This window comes from Rhopilema esculentum, chromosome 7 (genome assembly GCF_057945365.1).
Source record: "Rhopilema esculentum isolate cy_ngs chromosome 7, ASM5794536v1, whole genome shotgun sequence".
NCBI classification, from domain to species: domain Eukaryota; kingdom Metazoa; phylum Cnidaria; class Scyphozoa; order Rhizostomeae; family Rhizostomatidae; genus Rhopilema; species Rhopilema esculentum.
In genome coordinates this window covers 12,738,613-12,758,580 of record NC_142821.1, presented here as the reverse complement: position 1 = coordinate 12,758,580, position 19,968 = coordinate 12,738,613, and the positions used below count along the sequence as shown (strand labels likewise).

The 19,968-nt window shown below is 42.1% G+C and overlaps 2 non-coding genes across 2 annotated transcripts; both read right to left on the bottom strand.

Moving 5' to 3' along the window:
• Window positions 1-14,573: 14,573 nt before the first annotated feature.
• On the bottom strand, window positions 14,574-14,767 carry LOC135684053 (U2 spliceosomal RNA). Its single transcript, XR_016143903.1, has one exon. It is a non-coding gene; the product is annotated as a U2 spliceosomal RNA (small nuclear RNA).
• Window positions 14,768-15,412: 645 nt separating this feature from the next.
• LOC135688663 (U2 spliceosomal RNA) lies at window positions 15,413-15,601 on the bottom strand. The gene has a single exon (XR_010516408.2). It is a non-coding gene; the product is annotated as a U2 spliceosomal RNA (small nuclear RNA).
• Between the last annotated feature and the right edge of the window lie 4,367 nt (window positions 15,602-19,968).

The following is a 19,968-nucleotide window of genomic DNA, read 5'->3' as shown; positions in this document are numbered from 1 at the left end:
GGGGAATTCTTTAGCAAATAGGGAAGGAAAGGACAAAGTAAACTTAATTCGGTTTCAAATAGTGGCCTTTATAGAAGAAACAACACCTAGAGGGTTGGGGGCCTTCTTTTCAAAGCGGCGATCACATCTGTGCATCCATATGGAATGCAGAGTGACTTTTAGTAGGCAACGGCAGAGAGTTTTGGCATTCTGGTTGATGCCATTAGGGAATTCGAAGAATATGACGAGGGAGAGGAGCACAGAAAATGTGCTGAGCGGCTGTTCGAAAAACGGCTGCAGGGACGCGAAGACTGCAATAGCAATTGGGCAGTCTATGAAGACATGATTAATGTCTTCGATTTGGTGACATTGGTCACAATTTTTGGGGATATTCAGACCCCAACTTTTTAAGTAACTTGCTGTTTTCAGGACCCAATGATAAATTTTCCATAATACGTCGTCTTCAGGCCCTTGGGAGAGGCGGGAGCGAATGTGCTCCCATGGGATTTGCCACTGTCGTGGCTTCGCGAGGGCAGCATTCCATGCTCAGGCCGGCAATATGCCAGAGTATACTGAGGCGAGAATGCTGCCGCAAACTGAATGCTGCCGTAAATAGTATTTACACGTGTGTCCGCAGCACTTAACGATACAACAACACTTTTAAACAAATTACATAGAGCGAGAAGACGAGTGTAGTGCGGGGTTGGGGTTGAGGCTTGAGGAAGTAAATTGGAGCGGAGAAATTTTGCAATGGGAAAGTATTTGAAAAGTTGGAAACCGATATTGTAGCGGGCAAAATATACCCAAGGGGAGTCATAGTTTGCATCGATAATTGACTGAAGAAATTTGAGGTGAAGAGCGTTAGTTTTCAGGTGTATGTCAACTACACCTTGACCACCTTTATTTGCGGGTTAGACATTTTCTTTCTGCTGACTAGCTCATTTTTGCCAGCCCAGATAAATTGAAAAATAGCTCAATTAGCTTGTTTTTCTATAGCCGGAGGGAGATGGTAGATTGTTCCTACAAAGACGAGGCCAGAAAGAGCAATTGTGTTGACAATGAGGGTTTTTCATTTTAACGAAAGGGATCGGTGTTTCCAGGCTTTAAGCCTGTTTGTCAATTTTTCGACCCGTTTTATCCAAGAGCTTTCGATGACTATTGGGGTGCCAAATTCGAGGCCTAGTATTTCAATGGCATTTTCAGTCCATTTTAGGGGGGAAGACGGAGAGGCGGAAATATATGGGGGCTTGTTGAACCACTTTCCGCAGGACTTGCCAGTATCATAATTTACTTTTGATCCTGAACCTAATTCGTACAATTGTATAGTGGCTATGGCTTCTTTGACGGAAAAATTATTTCTTAGAAATAGGGTGGTATCATCTGCATATTGGGAAATTTTGACTTCTTTTCGTGAACCTGGAAGGCGGAGGCCGTCAATTTTGAGATTTTGACGGATAAGGTTGCCCAGGGTCTCCGCTACTATGCAATATAATAGCGGGGACAATGGGCAGCCTTGTCTTACGTCGCGTTTAAGAGTTACTTTCCTAGAAAGGTAGCTGTTGTTGCTAATTTGGCAAGAAACATCTGTATACATGGTTTTTATAAAACACATGAATTTTGGGCCGAAATTCATTCTCTCCAAGACTTTTAAAAGGAAATCCAAGTTGACACGGTCAAAAGCTTTTTCTTGGTCAATTTTAATTAATGCAAGGGGGAGTTTTTTCTCTTGGCAGTAATCAATAGAGTCTCTTGCTAACATGAGGTTTTCAAATATAGACCTGCCTGGTACAGAGCAGGTTTGGTCACTGTTTAAGATGGATGGTAGTATCAGTTGCAGTCTATTTGCAAAGACTTTCGAGCCTATTTTGTAATCAACGTTAAGTAGAGAAATTGGTCTCCAATTTTTAAGAAGTTCTATGTCTCCTTTTTTGTATAAGAGGGAGATTATGGCTAAACGCATAGATTCTGTGAGAAGGCCTCTATTGAAACAAAAGTTTAGCACATCTACTAGGGCTGAACCTAGTTCATCCCAAAAGAAACAATAGAATTCAGCTGGTAAGCCATCCGAGCCAGGCGATTTGTCTGATTTCATGCTGGTGAGGGCTTTATGACATTCGCTTGCGGAAAGTGGTTCCTCAAGTAACAGTTTTCAGGGACAAATTGGTCGATAGTGTTCAAAAGAGTATTCTGTTTTTCAATGTCGACAGGTTCAGGGGAATAGAGGGACTCATAGAAGTTAGCAATGCAGCCAAGCAGGTCCCTACTATCCTGTAATACTCTACCATCAGGGGTTTTCAACTTTCGAATAACTTTTTTTGATTGACGTGAGTTCTCAAGACTGAAAAAATAGCGCGAAGATTTCTCATTTGATTGGTATTCGAGCGCCTTTGCTCTGATACGTGCACCATTAATGTTGTTGAGATCTAATTCTTCAATTTCTTTCCCAATAAGGGGAACAGTTTCTTTTTCATTTTCATTAGTTGAGATTGTTGCGTTTTGCAGTTTTCCTTCCAGGACAACGCGTTTTTCTCTCTTTTCCTTAGCTAATCGTTTAGAAAACTTTTGGCATCGGTTTCTTATTTTCTTTTTGCCTATGTCCCACCAAATATGGAGTTTGCCTGCAAAGTCTTTTTTTGCGAGAAACCCAAAATTCAAAAAATGTTTCATATTACATGTAAATTCTTCATTTTCGAGGAGGCTAGTGTTGAATTTCCAGGTACCTCTGCCACGAGGTGAGGTGTTTGGTAATTTGAAGGAGAGAGAAGGGGCATCATGATCAGAAAAGGGAAATACGGTTATCCCACACTGTTTGGTGTTGGCCAAAATTTCAGAAGAAACATAAAATTTGTCTAGTCTAGATGAAACTTTTGAATTGGTCCAGGTGAACTGGCGTGCAGATGGGTGCATTGAACGAAAAACATCAGTAAGGTTAAAGGATTTCAAAAGGTCGGTTAGAGCTTCTAGGGCAGTGGAACCTGCTTGGCTGTCACCACCTAGTTTGTCGAGATACAGATTAAATATACAATCAAAATCGCCACCGATGATTGTTGGGACTCCCCCCCTGATGTGAGTGGGCAATGTTTGAAAAAAGGCAACTCTTTCCCCTATAGGGCATGGGGCATAGACATTTAACAGCTGAAGCTTGGAATGTTCTGTGTCTAAAATAGCATTGACCCATCGGCCACAGTTATCATGAGTAATTTTGGAATTTTTGACAGACAGGGACTCCTTAATGAGGGTGGTTACACCTCTGCTATGTTTTCCTCCGAATGATGAAAAAAGTGATCCTTTCCACATGGATTTGAGAAAGGTGGTGTCGGCGGGCTCAGAGAAATAAGTCTCTTGCAAAAATATGACGGACTCTTTCCCAGTTTTAAGCCAGTCAATTACATTGGAGCACTTAACAGGGTCTCGAAGGCCGTGGACATTGATTGATAATATATTAATAGCTGCCATCACTCACTGGGGGAGGGGAGTTCCAAAATCATCAGTCATTAGGAAGGGTTGGGTTGCCGAGCTGAACGACCCTTCGACTTCTTCTTGGTAGAGGGCCTTCGCACGGCAGAAATGTCAGAGACATTGTCGTCCTGGAAGGACCTCTTAGAAGAAGCTGGGAAGTCAGCATCGACAGGGGCGATTGGAAAAGGGGGAAGAGGGGAAGAAAACTTAGGAGAAGAGTAAGTACCTCGTCGGAATGACAGGGTATCATACCAGTTCGTAACAGGCTGTGCGTCTAGTTGTGTGGCGTCTTCTTCTGGACTGGGTGTCTGCTCGGGCTCCTCGAGATCTTCTTTATCACTCTGCTCCTCTGTCTGCTCCTCTGTCTGCCCTTCGGTCTGCTGCTGTTCTGTCAGCCGCTCTTCCGTCTGCTTTTCTTCTTGGTTGGTCGGTCAATGGGGGGTCTTGGGGACTTGCTGTGTCTTCTGAACCAGAAGTTGCACCAAGATCCGTGATCAGGCCCTCAATGTCACAGTTCAGCCTGTCAAAAGCAATGGTAGTTTCAGTGGGGGTTTCGGGAATTGACGCTGCATCGTCCGTTCCGCTCGGGTCTGGGAAGAATGAGGTATCGCACTGAGCAAGATGGTGCTCAGGCGACCCACAACCCTGACAGACACTGCTTTCGGGGCAGTCAGCATTAATATGCCCGACACACCCACAGTTAAAGCACCTTTTAACGGAGCAATTTGCTGCAAGGTGGGTCCTGCTGTCACATTTACGACACGTCATAGGTTGCCCTTCGTGTCGCACAAGCAAGTAGGACCCAGGTGCATGTAACTGGGAATCGGCTCGGTCATGATCATTTTAAGGGTCATGACCCCGTTCAACTTATTTGTACCAGGGTGGGTGTTCTCCCTGGCAAACAGAACCCGGCCGAACCGACTGAGCCTCCTCTCCACCACTTCCGGTCGTATTTCCCCTGGCTTATTAAGTACCCTCAGCCATGCAGGGGGTGGGTCTCGGAGCCCTGGTTGCCAAGGGCGGCATGGGTGAAGGACAAAACCGAGGCCAAGAAACCTGTCCTTGTCCGCTACAGTGGGGAAGGAGACCTCCAGGTCCCCATTTGGCAGCCTCTGGACGTGGGTTGGCTCCAGGAGGGACATCCCCCACTTGGCAATAAGGGCCTTACAGTCGATGGCCCCCTTCCCCGAGTGGACGCAGACAGTCCTTGGTCTCGGGGACGCAGACAGTACATTTTAAATTCAGTTTTACCGACCGTGACGCCCTTAATTGCGGGGTCACAGCGGACATTAGCAGCAAACACCTCAGCAATGAGAACGTAAAGAAGGGCAGATAGGGGGCAACCTTGTCTGACACCTCTGCTAGGAGTGAAAGGGTCGGAAATAAAATCGTTACATTTAACTTTGCTTTCAATGTTAGTGTATAGAAGTTTTACCCAGCTAATGAAAACAGGACCGAAATTGAATTTTTCAAGTGTTTTAAGGAGAAAGTTCCAATTTACACGATCAAAGGCTTTCATTTGATCAATAGATAGTAGAGCGACCGGGAGATTTTCATTTTCAGAGAATTGAATAATGTCTCGTAAAGCATGGCAATTGCCTAAAATTGAGCGGCCGGGAACAGAGCAAGTTTGGTCTTCAGCTATAATGCTAGTTAGGACTTTCGAAAGACGATTTGCTAGAACTTTGGCTATGATTTTATAGTCACAATTTAAGAGGCTGAGGGGGCGCCAGTTTTTAATGTTTTCTCTGTCGCCTTTTTTAAAGAGGCAAGAAATTAAAGCAATCCTTTGAGAGGGGGTAAGGGATTTATTATCAAAGCAAGAGTTAATTACGTTTAAGAAGTGTTTACCGAGAGATATCCAAAATAGTTTGTAAAATTAGCACGGTAGTCCGTCTATTCCAGGAGATTTACCATTTACCATAGTTTTTAAGGCAGTGTTTATTTCTTCGAGAGTAAGGGGGTGTTTGCAAATGTTTTTCTCAGTTTCTGAAAGACGTTTACTTATTTTTTGTAAGAGAGTGTCCTGAAGATTTGAGTCGACTGGCTCTTCTTTATAGAGAGTAGCATAAAATTCTTTGACTACATTGACTATTTCAGTCGGGTCAGAGATGGAATTATCGTGTTTATCTTTTATTGATTTCATTGTACGGTCGCTTTGTCGTTTCTTTTCAAGGGAGCAGAAATATCTTGTTACTTTTTCGCCTTGTTCGGACCATTTAGCTTTTGACCTAATTTTCACCCCTTCAGCTTCGGAGGCTTCCAGGGATTTAACTTTATTGCTTATGTTTTTGTAAAGCTTCTGAAATAGGGGGTCCCCTGAACTCTCTGCCTTTCTTTTCGCATTTCTGAGTTGTTTGAGAAGTTTAGATTTTTTGCGGATAAATTGTTTCTTTCGGTCTCTTGAATATGTTTTGGCAATGTCAACAAAAGTGTTTTTGCCGTGTTCCCACCATTCGGTTAATGAGGGGAAAGACTCTTGAGATTGTTCCCAGTCGCTGATGAATTTATTAATGGAGCTGATGAATTCTTGCTCTTTCAAAATAGAAGTATTTAGTTTCCATATACCTGGCCCGCGTTTAGGGGCTGAGAAATTGAGGGTAAGAGAAATCCTATCATGATCAGAGTGAGGGAAGGGGTTGATGCGAGGTTTATTAAAAATGTCGCGAAAATTCCTTGAAGTGTAAAATTTATCAATTCGACTAAACAAACCATGGGAACTAGAGAAAGTAAATTCCTTAGAGGAGGGGTTTTGGATACGCCAGATATCTTCTAAGGCATAAGAAGACAGGACTGCTTTTAAATTATTAGCAGTTTTTTCAACATAAGTTACGGGGCTAGAGCGATCTAAAGGATCTAAAACACAGTTAAAATCACCTCCTAAAATTATAGGAAAGTCTTGAGAAAAATTTTCTAACACTTTAGTCAGCTCATTAAAAAATTCCTTACGATTTGCAATGCCGTCGAGACCGCCTGTGGGAGCGTAAACGTTGCCTAAGATCAATCTATTGTCATCGATTGAAAGATCGAGAACAATAAGATGGCCTGTGTCAGAAGTATGGCGTGAATGGATTGTGGTTTTCAATCTTTCAGAAATAAGAATAGAGACACCCTTTCTATTATCTTTACCAAAGGAGTGAAAGGAAGTGCCGGGCCATTGCGAATATACATTGTTAACATTAACGGGATTAAGGTGGGTTTCTTGCAAGAATAAAATATCAGGCTTAAGGCTATAAAGGTGACGTAAGATTGAATCCGAGCGACGGGGGTCGCTCAACCGATTCACGTTAACACTCACAACACAAGCCATGAGAAAAATTAAGGTAGAAATAAAAACATTGAAAAGTAAAAGCAAATTAAGGTTTAAATTAAAGGTTCTCACCAGCAGGTTTTTTACGGACAACGTTCTTTTCTGGGGTTGAGGGTACTGGTCTTTTTGAGGATTTTCTGGTGAAGGGGGCATATTCTTCAGGTGTTTTGGTCTTTGTAGTAATTCTTTTTGGTTTTGGTGCTGGTGGTGGATTTGATTTGGTATCTGTAGTTTGTTCATCTGTTGTTACGCATTCGGTGGTAGTAGAGGGTTTCTCGCAGGTTGAATGTTGGGATGATGAGGGGCTTTCTGGGTCGGCAGTAATGATAGGAGGGCTGTCTGTTGTTTCATTAGCTTTAAACTCAGGTTCAGGTTTGGCTGTATGTTTTTCTTCGGAATCCGGTTCGTCTTCGCTGATCGGCGTGGCTTCTTCTTCTGCTAGCTCCTCGATTTCCCCACTGTACCTTCTTCCTCTGCCTCTCCTAAAGGGGACAAATTTTTCACAGTCTTTTTTTGAATGATCGACTGAACCACATATATAGCAGTGGCTCACATTCCTAGAGGGGTAATCCGAAGTTCTGTGCGTGTCTGACATGCAGATGTTACAGAAAACGGGCTTGCCCCTGTAGGAAAGTGAAATTTTTTTATTTTTAAAAATAATGAAGGGAGGAAGTTCTGAGCCTCCTGACGGAAAGATGGTCACAAGTCGTTTGCCATTAAATATATTTGGAAAACCTTCCCAATTTTGTTTCCACACGCGCGTTACTGTTCCGTATCTCGAAAGTGCGCTGCCTATTTCATTATCCGAAATGTCTGGAGAGGCATCTGGAATTATTATAAGCAAGGCTCTTCTTCTAACCTGCGTAAATGCAATTCCTGGATCGTCTTCAGACAATGAAGGAAATTTGATGAGTTCCTCGATAACTTTATCAACCATCGACGGTTTAGAGAAAATGATGTTCCATTTCCGTCTGCCTGGGAGGGCTGCAAGGGGCATCAGTTGTTGGATGCAGTTTTGGTCGCCGAATTTTTTGTGAAAGAACGATATTATTTCTTTGTGGTCAATTTTGTCAGTAGTCTCGAACTTTGCCGCTTTTGCTGCTAAATCATTAGGAGACATCTTGGCATGTCCTTGTTTTAGTTTCTCTGCGAATGTTATTGGCCTTTGATCATTTGCTTCCAACTCCATATCTCCCCAAATTGAGGAAATCATGTTTGTTGCCATTTCAAATTGATGTTAAATAATCTCCGTGAGGTACCGAAAACGAAACTAGTTTGTTAGCGACTAAAACCTAACCTATAAACCCGTTCAAAACGATGATACGCTTCGAACAGTCGGAGCTCGCAAAATCGTGACCGGCCGCTACGCCTTCTTGATCACTTTTTTTTTTTTCCGTTGAGCCTGGCACATGCCAGCGCCCTCGTAATTGAAAAAAACAAGTATTTACAATTTATTACATACAAAGTTAATATAATTAATTTCACAATGATAGTGTTCACAATTGTTTAGTTTGAAGGTAATTATGCATTTAACAGGTTAGATGATAGTAAAATTAATTCACGAATAGAAAACAGAAGTATAAATATAAGGTGGTATAAATTTAAGTGATATACAATTATAAATGACGTTAATGTTAAAATATATAAGATACACGCGTGAGAGAAAAGTATTATTTATAAATGAATGTTATCGATACAATTAAAATATAAACCAGTCCAAAAATTTACAGCTCATGCGAAGACTGGGTGTATATACAAGTGGGGGTTCATCAATACAATAATGTATGACTATGGGGTATAGTTATTCGAAGGGGCTTTTTCTGTATTCTATTAAATTCGAAACGAGGCAGCGAACTCGCCAATTCTAGAATGGCGTGAGGCGCTTTAATTAGTGTTTGCGAAAGCCAGACAGCCAAATTAATCACAAAGGGAGGTATCGGATCTTTGTGTAAACGGCGGGGAGGATTATTATGTTCAAGTGTCATTTAATAGATGTGTTAATCTTCAGTGTCTCGGAAAACACTGAGTGCGATATTGCTCAGATGTTTAAGAGACCAGTCAAGTTATACTATCGGGGGGTTAACAATGGATAAAAAGTTTATCGTCAACAACCGACGATAAAACGTTGTTGCGACACCAAATGGTTTTAAAATTAAAAAGACCAGCGAACGAGGATTTAACGAGAAAAAACTCCTCTTTTATTTTCGAGCGGAGTTTAGCGGTAAAAATTTTAGAGGGGTCGATAGATTCATTATCGAAAACGAGTTTATTTCTAGAAGACCAAACAGCAAGGAGGGCAATTGCAGGCGAGTAAATAGGAGAAGGTTTAATACTAGCAAAACCGATGACAATAAATTGTTCTAAAGAATCTAAATTTAGGTCTAAATTAAGATTTTTGATATGCGAAAGGACGGTGTCCCACAGAAGCGAAACTAGACGGCAATGCATAAAGAGATGTAGTGTAGTTTCATTATGGTTATTACAGCGGGGGCACAAAGGATTGTCGATAATTTTGTGCCTAGCTAAACGATCGGCAGTGGGAATAGCGAGTTGGATTATTTTCCATTGCAGGTCGCAAGATTTACGGTCGGAATCTCTAGTAAATATCGATTTCAATATAAATTCCCAATCAAGATCTGAGAATTTCTTTTCCCAATAAACACGAAACTTTTGGGAAGAAACATCAGTTGAGGACATAAGAGATGCGAGATACAAGTCTTTAGAAGATAATTTACAAAGCGGCTTTTTAATGTCTTTAATAGGCGGAGTGAAATTAATAGAAAAGCGATCTTTAGGGGCAGAATTGGAACGGATGAAATTTTTCCATTCAAGGGGAAGGCATGATAAAATAGAAGAAAGGTCTTTAGGCTTAAATTTACTACCAACTAATTCATTGATAGCGAGTTCAGGGAGAAAACCAGGGGAAAACTCGTAGGTAATATCACGTAATAAGGTAATTCCTGCCTCCACCCAGTAGGGGTTGAGAGGTAGACTATCTTTCGCGATTTTAGGGTTCAGAAAAAGGGGTTCGTTAAAGATTTCAAACATGTTATCTAGAGATCTATTATGGTCATTAGTAATAGCGAGATATGCACGGAGGGTGTGTTTATAGAAGGGAGGTAGTTTGTTTATTTCGCGGGACTGTAAATAGCATTTAAGGATATTTTTTCCGATATTTAGATTTTTGTATTTTCCTAAGAAATGGTCAAAGAGAACTTTCCATTTGCCTGTTTGTTCGGGGGCAACGAGTTTGGCTAGCCATGATAAAAGGAGGCTGTTACATTTTTTCTCTATATCAAGAACATTGAGGCCACCTTCTTGATAAGGTAGTTTAGCTTGAGATCTAGGGATCGGGGGTCGTTTGCCGTTAAAAAAGAAATGCCAAAGTTTTTCATTAAGTTGTTTGACTGCCCATTGGGGTATTGGGAAAACCGAAGCTGTATACCAGAGTGCAGAGCTTGCAAGCTGATTAACGACAACGGCCTTCCCCCTAAAGGTCAAGTCACGCGACTTCCAAAGATCTAATGTTTTAATAAATTTAGAAACTTTAGGTTCCCAGTTCAGTTTATTTGTGTCTTCAGTACCGAAATAGAGGCCAAGAATTTTGAGGGATTTCTTTTTCCAGTTAAAACCTAGAGGGGAATCGGGGCGGTTTTTAAAACTACCAAGCCAGAGGCCTTCACTTTTATCTTTGTTTATTTTAGCACCAGAGGCTTTTTCATAGTTCGCGATGTGATTTTCAATTGCGAGTAAAGATTGGTTACCTTGAAGAAGAAGGGTAGTATCGTCTGCGTATTGGATAATTTTAAATTCAGTTTTACCGACAGTGACACCCTTAATTGCGGGGTCACAGCGAACATTAGCGGCAAACACCTCAGCAATGAGAACGTAAAGAAGGGCAGAGAGGGGGCAACCTTGTCTGACACCTCTGCTAGGAGTGAAAGGGTCGGAAATAAAATCGTTACATTTAACTTTGCTTTCAATGTTGGTGTATAGAAGTTTTACCCAGCTAATGAAAACAGGACCGAAATTGAATTTTTCAAGTGTTTTAAGGAGAAAGTTCCAGTTAACACGATCAAAGGCTTTCATTTGATCAATAGATAATAGAGCGACCGGGAGATTTTCATTTTCAGAGAATCGAATAATGTCTCGTAAAGCATGGCAATTGCCTAAAATTGAGCGGCCGGGAACAGAGCAAGTTTGGTCTTCAGCTATAATGCTAGTTAGGACTTTCGAAAGACGATTTGCTAGAACTTTGGCTATGATTTTATAGTCACAATTTAAGAGGCTGAGGGGGCGCCAGTTTTTAATGTTTTCTCTGTCGCCTTTTTTAAAGAGGCAAGAAATTAAAGCAATTCTTTGAGAGGGGGTAAGGGATTTGTTATCAAAGCAAGAGTTAATTACGTTTAAGAAGTGTTTACCGAGAGATTTCCAAAATAGTTTGTAAAATTCGCACGGTACTCCGTCTATTCCTGGAGATTTACCATTTACCATAGTTTTTAAGGCAGTGTTTATTTCTTCGAGAGTGAGGGGGTGTTCGCAAATGTTTTTCTCAGTTTCTGAAAGACGTTTACTTATTTTTTGTAAAAGAGTATCCTGAAGATTTGAGTCGACTGGCTCTTCTTTATAGAGAGAAGCATAAAATTCTTTGACTACATTGACTATTTCAGTTGGGTCAGAGATGGAATTATCATGTTTATCTTTAATTGATTTCATTGTACGGTCGCTTTGTCGTTTCTTTTCAAGGGAGCAGAAATATCTTGTGACTTTTTCGCCTTGTTCGGACCATTTAGCTTTTGACCTAATTTTCACCCCTTCAGCTTCGGAGGCTTCTAGGGATTTCACTTCGTTGCTTATGTTTTTGTAAAGCTTCTGAAATCGGGGGTCCCCTGAACTCTCTGCCTTTCTTTTCGCATTTCTGAGTTGTTTGAGAAGTTTGGATTTTTTGCGGAGAAAATGTTTCTTTCGGTCTCTAGAATATGTTTTGGCAATGTCAACAAAAGTGTTTTTGCCGTGTTCCCACCATTCGGTTAATGAGGGGAAAGACTCTTGAGATTTTTCCCAGTCGGTGATAAATTGATTAATGGAGTTGATGAATTCTTGCTCTTTCAAAATGCAAGTGTTTAATTTCCATATACCTGGCCCACGTTTAGGGGCTGAGAAGTTGAGGGAAAGAGAAATCCTATCATGATCAGAGTGAGGAAAGGGATCGATGCGGGGTTTATTAAAAATGTCGCGAAAATTCCTTGAAGTGTAAAATTTATCAATTCGACTAAATGAACCACGAGAACTAGAAAAAGTAAATTCCTTAGAAGAGGGGTTTTGTATACGCCAGATATCTTCTAAGGAATAAGAAAACAGAACTGCTTTTAAATTATTAGCAGTTATTTCAACATAATTAACGGGGTTGGAGCGATCCGAGGGATCCAGTACGCAGTTAAAATCACCTCCTAAAATTATAGGAAAATCATGAGGAAAATTGTCTAACACCTTATTGAGCTCGTTAAAAAATTCCTTACGATTTGCAATGCCGTCGAGACCGCCTGTGGGAGCGTATACGTTGCCTAAGATCAATCTATTGTCATCGATTGAAAGGTCGAGAACAATTAGATGGCCTGTGTCGGAAGTATGGCGTGAATGGATTGTGGTTTTCAATCTATCAGAAATTAGAATAGAGACACCCTTTCTATTATCTTTACCAAAGGAATGAAAGGAAGTGCCGGGCCATTGCGAAAATACATTGTTAACATTAACGGGATTAAGGTGGGTTTCTTGCAGAAATAAAATATCAGGCTTAAGGCTATAGAGGTGACGTAAGATTGAATCCGAGCGACGGGGGTCGTTCAACCCATTCACGTTGATACTCACAACACAAGCCATGAGAAAAAATAAGAACGAAATAAAAACATTGAAAAGTAAAGAAAATTAAGGTTTTAATTAAGAGTTCTCACCAGTGGGTTTTTTACGTACAACATTCTTTTCTGGGGTGGAAGGTACTGGTCTTTTGGATGTTTTTCTTGTGAAGGGGGCGTATTCGTTGGGGGCTTTGGTCAGTTTTTTGCTTGGTCTTTGTGGCTTTGGTTCCAGTGTCGAATCTTGTTGCGAAGTAATGTTTACAGCTGTTTGGCTAGCGTTGGGGCTTTCGGGCGTTGTAGAGGTGGTGGGGGGTTCATCCTCGCTCGCTGTATTTGTTTTGGCGGATTCATCGTCAATTTCTTCTCCGTCCTCATTATCGCTGATAGGGGTTGGCTCGATTTGATCTTCAACCTCTCCACTGTAACGTCTGCCTCGGGCTCTTTTCAGGGGTACAAACTTCAAACAGTCTTTTTTTGAGTGGTCAGTGGAACCGCAAAGGTAGCAGTGACGCATGTCTCTGGCGGGGCAATCCGAAGTTCTGTGTGTATCTGCCATGCAGATATTACAAAAAACGGGTTTGCCCCTGTAAGAGAGAGAAATCTTCTTGTTTCGCAGAATTACGAAAGGGGGTAATTCAGTGCCTCCTGAAGGGAAAATTGTAGCCAGGCGTTTTCCGTTGAAAATGTTGGGAAAACCCTCCCAAGTTTGTTTCCAAACGCGGGTTACGGTACCGTAAAGCGAGAGAATGCTCCCAATTTCATTGTCCGAAATATCTGGTGAAGCGTCCGGGATGGTGATGAGTAAGGCTCTTCTTCTTACTGGAGTAAAAGCAATGCCAGGGTCATCTTCTGGGAGGGACGGAAATTTGACGAGCTCCTCTATAACCGTGTCAACCATGGAGGGCTTTGAAAAAATGATGTTCCACTTACGTCTGCCAGGAATCGCGGCGAGTGGCATAAGTTGTTGGACACAGTTCTCATCCTTGAATTTACGGTGAAAATAATTTATAATTTCTTTGTGGTCAATGGTGTCGATGGTCTCGAATTTGGCCGCTTTTGCTGCTAGATCTGATGCAGACATCTTTGCATTTCCTTGTTTCAATTTCTGGGCGAACGTAATAGGCCGCCTTTCACTTTCATCCGAAGCCAAATCTCCCCAAATTGAAGGGATTTCGTTTACTGCCATTTCGAGTTTGGTTCAAAATTATTTCTCAAAGAGTACTACAGTTGAAACTGTTAAATTAAATACTAAAAACTAGCCTATAAACCTGTTCAAAACGACGATACGCTTCAAACAGTCGGAGCTCGAAAAAGCATGACCGGCCACGGCGCCTTCTTGATCACGTTGTCTTCCCCGTCAGGTAAGTATGAACTACCATTTTGGGCATTGACAACTCGGCGGCTGCAGAAACAAGCCGACACATGTGGGAAGGCTGTTTCAGTAGTCTTTGAATAGATCGATATGTTGAATATTGAGTGAAGAATGTTCAGTCTGACGAGGAAGATGATCAAGTACTGAAATATACTGAAATATAAAACTGATGTACTCACCATCCCTTTCGTGAAGAAAAACTAATCTTGCATTTTGCTCGATAAGTCATGAGTCAGCCAGCAGTCGTCTGAAATTGAAAACAAGCCTTGAATTTTTGAGCACACAAAGAGGGGTAGCTAGAAATGACTGACTACTAAACAGGCAGGCAAACAAAAAAGCAAGATCAGAAGAACACAAAAACACAACACGTTGAAGGCTTCGCAGTCTGTGTATATTTGATTAACAATCATAAATAAAACAATGTCTAGTACAAGGTTTAAACTACTTAACTACTATGGAAAAGCAACCAACTACATACAATGTTACCTAGCTCCTAGTTAACATTGTAGTTAGTTAGCCAGTCATATCAACAATATGGACTTGAATGATTGCAACTGTGAAAATGTGAAAATCGTTGTTTTCTTGCCAATTGATGAAAAGGGGCTGGACCACCCATGGCTGTACTGCAATGCCATGGCAACCCGTGCTCGCGGTGAGGCAAGCCTCATTCCGACAAGCTAGTTCCAAAAATCAGTTTAATATTTGAGTGCCCTTGGGCGCATATCAGATATTAAGCTGATAAGAACAGATACTTTTTTTTAAATTCCTGCCCTCTGATGACACAGTAGGGACAGGGCGTAACATTCATGATCATTTACTTTATACTTGACAATTTAAAGGGAGACAACTGCCCCTTTTGTGCAGAGGTCCCCCTTGGCTACAAAATTTTACTTTACAATATACATTGTTTTGGTCTGCTTGCTCTTCTATTGGTTCTGTCTGGTCTTCTGCTTGCTCGTCTGTCTGCTCTTCTGTCGGTTCCTCTGTCTGGTTTTTGGTCTGTTCAGTCTGTTCCTCTGTCCTGTCTTTCTCCTCGGGGTAGTGGGACGCACCAACCTCCGTGGATGGGCCTTCAATTCCGAAGTCAAAGGCCATTGTGGTGTTTCTTGGCGTGCTTGGGAGAGATTCGACGTCGTCGGTCCCACTCGGGTCCGGGAAGAACGAGGTATCGCACTGAGCAAGATGGTGCTCAGGCGACCCACAACCCTGGCAGATACTGCTTTCGGGGCAGTCGGCATTGATATGGCCGACACACCCACAGTTATAGCACCTTTTGACTGCACAATTAGCAGCGAGATGGGTCCTGCTATCACATTTGCGACATGTCATCGGTTGGCCCTCATGTCGCACAAGTAGACAGGTAGGACCCAAGTGCACATAACTCGGTATAGGTTCGGTCATAACCATTTTAAGGGTCATGACTCCATTAAGTTTAGTTGTACCAGGACCACCCATGGCTGTACTGCAATGCCAGGGCAACCCGTGCTCGCGGTGAGGCAAGCCTCATGCCGACAAGCTAGTTCCAAAAATCAGTTTAATATTTGAGCGCCCTTGGGCGCATATCAGATATTAAGCTGATAAGAACAGATACTTCCCCCTTGGCTACAAAATTTTACTTTACAATATACTGATTACTTGACAAAATACAGAAAAAAAAAATTATTGACAATGATACAATTAACTGACAAATCAAACATTACGATCTACTGACAATATAACTTCAGGCAGAAAATGTTCATTTTTTTGTTTACGATAGTATAATAAAGAGTTAGGCAGATAAGAAAGGTTGTTACGATACAGAGGATAAGTAAATCACTAAATCTTGAGTGAAAGCGTACCATTTTGGTAGCTGCAGAGGACATCGTTATAAGCCCATATGGGGAATTCTTTAACAAATAGGGAAGGAGAGGACAAAGTGAACTTAATTCGGTTTCGAATAGTGGCCTTTATAGAAGAAACAGCACCTAGAGGGTTGGGGGCCTTCTTTTCAAAGCGGCGATCACATCTGTGCATCCATATGGAATGCAGAGTGACTTTTAGTAGGCAACGGCAGAGAGTTTTGGCATTCCGGTTGGTGCCATTAGGGAATTCGAAGAATATGACCAGGGAGGGGAGCACAGAAAATGTGCCGAGCAGCCGTTCGAAAATCGGCTGCAGGGACGCGAAGACTGCAACTGCAATTGGGCAGTCTATGAAGACATGATTAATGTCTTCGATTTGGTGACATTGGTCACAATTTTCGGGGATATTTAGACCCCAACTTTTTAAGTAACTTGCTGTTTTCAGGACCCGATGGTAAATTTTCCATAAGACATCGTTTTCAGGGCCTTGGGAGGGGAGGGAGCGCACATGTTCCCATGGGATTTGCCACTGTCGTGGCTTCGCGAGGGCAGCATTCCATGCCAGGGCCGGCAATGTGCCGGAGTAGACCGAGGCGAGAATGCTGCCGTAAATACTACTTACAGGTGTGCCCGCGGCACTTAACGAAACAACAACGACTTTATACAAATTACACAAAGTTAGAAGACGAGTGTAATGTGGAGATGGTCTTAAAGCATGAGGAAACAAATTGGAATGGAGAAATTTTGCAGTTGGAAAGTACTTAAAAAGTTGAAAACCGATATTGTAGCGGGCAAAATAAACCCAAGGGGAGTCATAGTTGGTATCAGTAATTGACTGAAGGAACTTCAGGTGTAGGGCGTTGGTTTTTAGGTGTATGTCAACTACACCTTGACCACCTTTATCTGGGGGTTGGAACATTGTCTTTCTGCTGACCAACTCATTTTTGCCAGCCCAGATAAATTGAAAAATAGCTCGGTTAACTTGTTTTTCTATAGCAGTAGGGAGATGGTAGATTGTTCCTACAAAAACGAGGCCAGAGAGAGCAATTGTGTTTACAATCAGGGCTTTACCTTTTAAAGAGAGAGATCTGTGTTTCCAGGCTTCAAGCCTGTTTGTCAATTTTTCGACCCGTTTTATCCAACAGCTTTCAAGGGCTGTTTGAGTGCCAAATTCAAGACCTATCATTTCAAGGGCACTGTCGGTCCATTTTAGGGGGGAAGACGGAGAGGCGGAAATATGTGGGGGCTTGTTGAACCACTTTCCGCAGGATTTGCCGATATCATAATTCACCTTTGATCCGGAACCTAATTCGTACAATTTTATAGTGGCTATGGCTTCTTCGACGGAAAAATTATTTCTTAGAAATAGGGTGGTATCATCTGCATATTGGGAAATTTTAACTTCTTTTCGTGAACCAGGAAGGCGGAGGCCATCAATTTTGAGGTTTTGACGGATGAGGTTGCCCAGGGTCTCCGCTACTATACAATATAGTAGCGGGGACAATGGGCAGCCTTGTCTTACCCCACGTTTAAGGGTTACTTTCCTAGAAAGATAGCCGTTGTTTCTAATTTGGCAAGAAACATCGGTATACATGGTTTTTATAAAAGACATGAATTTTTGGCCGAAATTCATTCTCTCCAAGACTCTTAGAAGAAAGTCCCAGTTGACACGGTCAAAAGCTTTTTCTTGGTCAATTTTAATCAATGCAAGGGGGAGTTCTTTCTCCTGGCAGTAATCAATAGAGTCACTTGCTAACATGAGATTTTCAAATATAGACCTGCCTGGTACGGAGCAAGTTTGGTCACTATTTAAAATTGATGGAAGTATCAGTTGCAGTCTATTTGCAAAGGCTTTGGAGCCAATTTTGTAATCGACATTAAGTAGGGAAATTGGTCTCCAGTTTTTGAGGAGTTCAATGTCTCCTTTTTTGTACAAGAGGGAGATTATGGCTAAACGCATAGATTCTGTGAGGAGGCCTCTATTAAAACAAAAGTTTAGTACTTTTACTAAGGCTTCGCCAAGTTCATCCCAGAAGAAATTATAAAATTCTGCTGGTAGCCCATCAGAGCCAGGCGATTTGTCTGATTTCATGTTAGTAAGGGCTTTGTGACATTCGTCTGCGGAAAGTGGTTCCTCAAGTAACAATTGGAAATTTTCGGGGACAAAACGATCAATCGTATTCAAAAGAGCATTTTGGTTTTCAATATTGACGGGTTCAGGGGAATAGAGGGACTCGTAGAAGTTAGCAATGCAGCCAAGCAGGTCCCTACTAGCATGTATTACTCTACCATCTGGTGTTTTTAGCTTACGAATGACTTTTTTAGATTGACGTGAATTCTCAAGGCTGAAAAAATAGCGCGAAGATTTCTCATTGGATTGGTATTCAAGGGCTTTTGCTCTGATGCGTGCACCATTAATATTATTGAGATCTAGTTCTTCAATTTCTCGTCTAATCAGGGGAACAGTCTCTTTTTCCTGTTGGTCAGGAGAAATTCTTGCCCGTTGGAGCTTTTCTTCCAAAGTGGTGCGTTTCTCTCTCTTTTCTTTTGCTAAGCGTTTAGAAAACTTTTTGCATCTGTTTCTTATTTTCATTTTACCTATATCCCACCAAATGTGTAGTTTGCCTACAAAGTCTTTTTTGCGAGTAACCCAAAATTTCAAAAAAAGTTTCATGTTACAGGTAAATTTTTCATTTTCGAGAAGGCTAGTGTTGAATTTCCAAGTACCTCTGCCACGAGGTTGCGAATTTGGCAGTTTGAAGGACAGAAACGGGGCATCATGGTCAGAAAAGGGGAACACTGTTATCTCACAGTGTTTGGCGTTGGCTAAAATGTCTGGAGAAACGTAAAACTTATCTTGTCTGGATGATACTTTTGAATTTGTCCAGGTAAACTTGCGGGCAGAAGGGTGCATTGAACGAAATATATCAATAAGGTTAAAGTCCCTGAGAAGGTCAGTGAGAGCGTCTATGGCGGTGGGACCTGCTTGGCTGTCACCGCCTAGTTTATCGAGAAAAAGGTTAGTGATACAATTAAAGTCACCTCCGATGATTGTTGGAATTCCCCCCCTGATGTGAGGGGGCAGCGTTTGAAAAAAGGCCGCTCTTTCCCCTACGGGGCATGGGGCATAGACATTTAAAAGTTGAAGGTTTGAATCTTCTGTGTCTAAGATAACATTGACCCATCGACCACAGTTGTCCTGAGTGACTTTGGGGCTTTTGGTAGGTAAGGACTCTGTAATGAGAGTGGTAACACCTTTGCTATGCTTTCCTCCAAAAGACGAGAAAATTGATCCTTTCCAGATGGTTTTAAGGAAGGTAGTGTCAGCAGGCTCAGAGAAGTAAGTTTCTTGCAAAAAGAATATTGATTCTTTCCTAGTTTTGAGCCAGTCCACTACATTTGAGCATTTAAGCGGGTCCCTAAGTCCATGAACATTTATTGATAATATATCAATGGCTGCCATTACTCACAGGGGGAGGGAGTTCCAAAATCATCGGCATTAAGAGGGGGCAGGGAGCCTAGCTGAACGACCTTTTGGCTTCTTTTTGGTAGAGGGCCTCCGGACGGCAGAAATGTCAGAGACACTGTCGTCCTGAAAGGACCTCTTAGAAGCCGCTGGAGCGCCAGCCTCGGCAGAGTATTTGGTAAAAATGGGAAGAGGAGAAGAAAAAGACAAAGAGGAGTTCATACCCTCAGGTGAAGGCGTTGGTGCATCATACCAGTTCTTCACCATTTGACCATTGTCATCTTGGGTGGTGGAGTCCTGGAGGCTGGCCAGCTCCTCGGGAGCAGCAATTAGGCGATTTTCAGTACCCTTGCTACCATCCGGCAATGTGCGAAGGTGGGTGACGACTGTCTTCTCTGGAACCGGGTCAGCGTTGGCACGTTCAGTTTGGTCACACCAGCTTGGTGACGGTTGAGCACTGCTGGATTTCTCACTTGCAGCTGGTGGGCAATTCGGGGAGCCTGCTGTTGCTTCCTCATCTTCGGAAAGGGCGGATTCTTGGGCCGCTGCTGCTTTCCCTTTCAAATTGTTGGTCAGACCATCCTCCTGAAGTGACAGATCGTAGGCCATGGTGGTGTTAGTCGGCGTTTCTGGAATGGAAATGCTGTCGGCTTCGTCGTCAGTAGAGGCAGCAGAGGAGGAGTCGA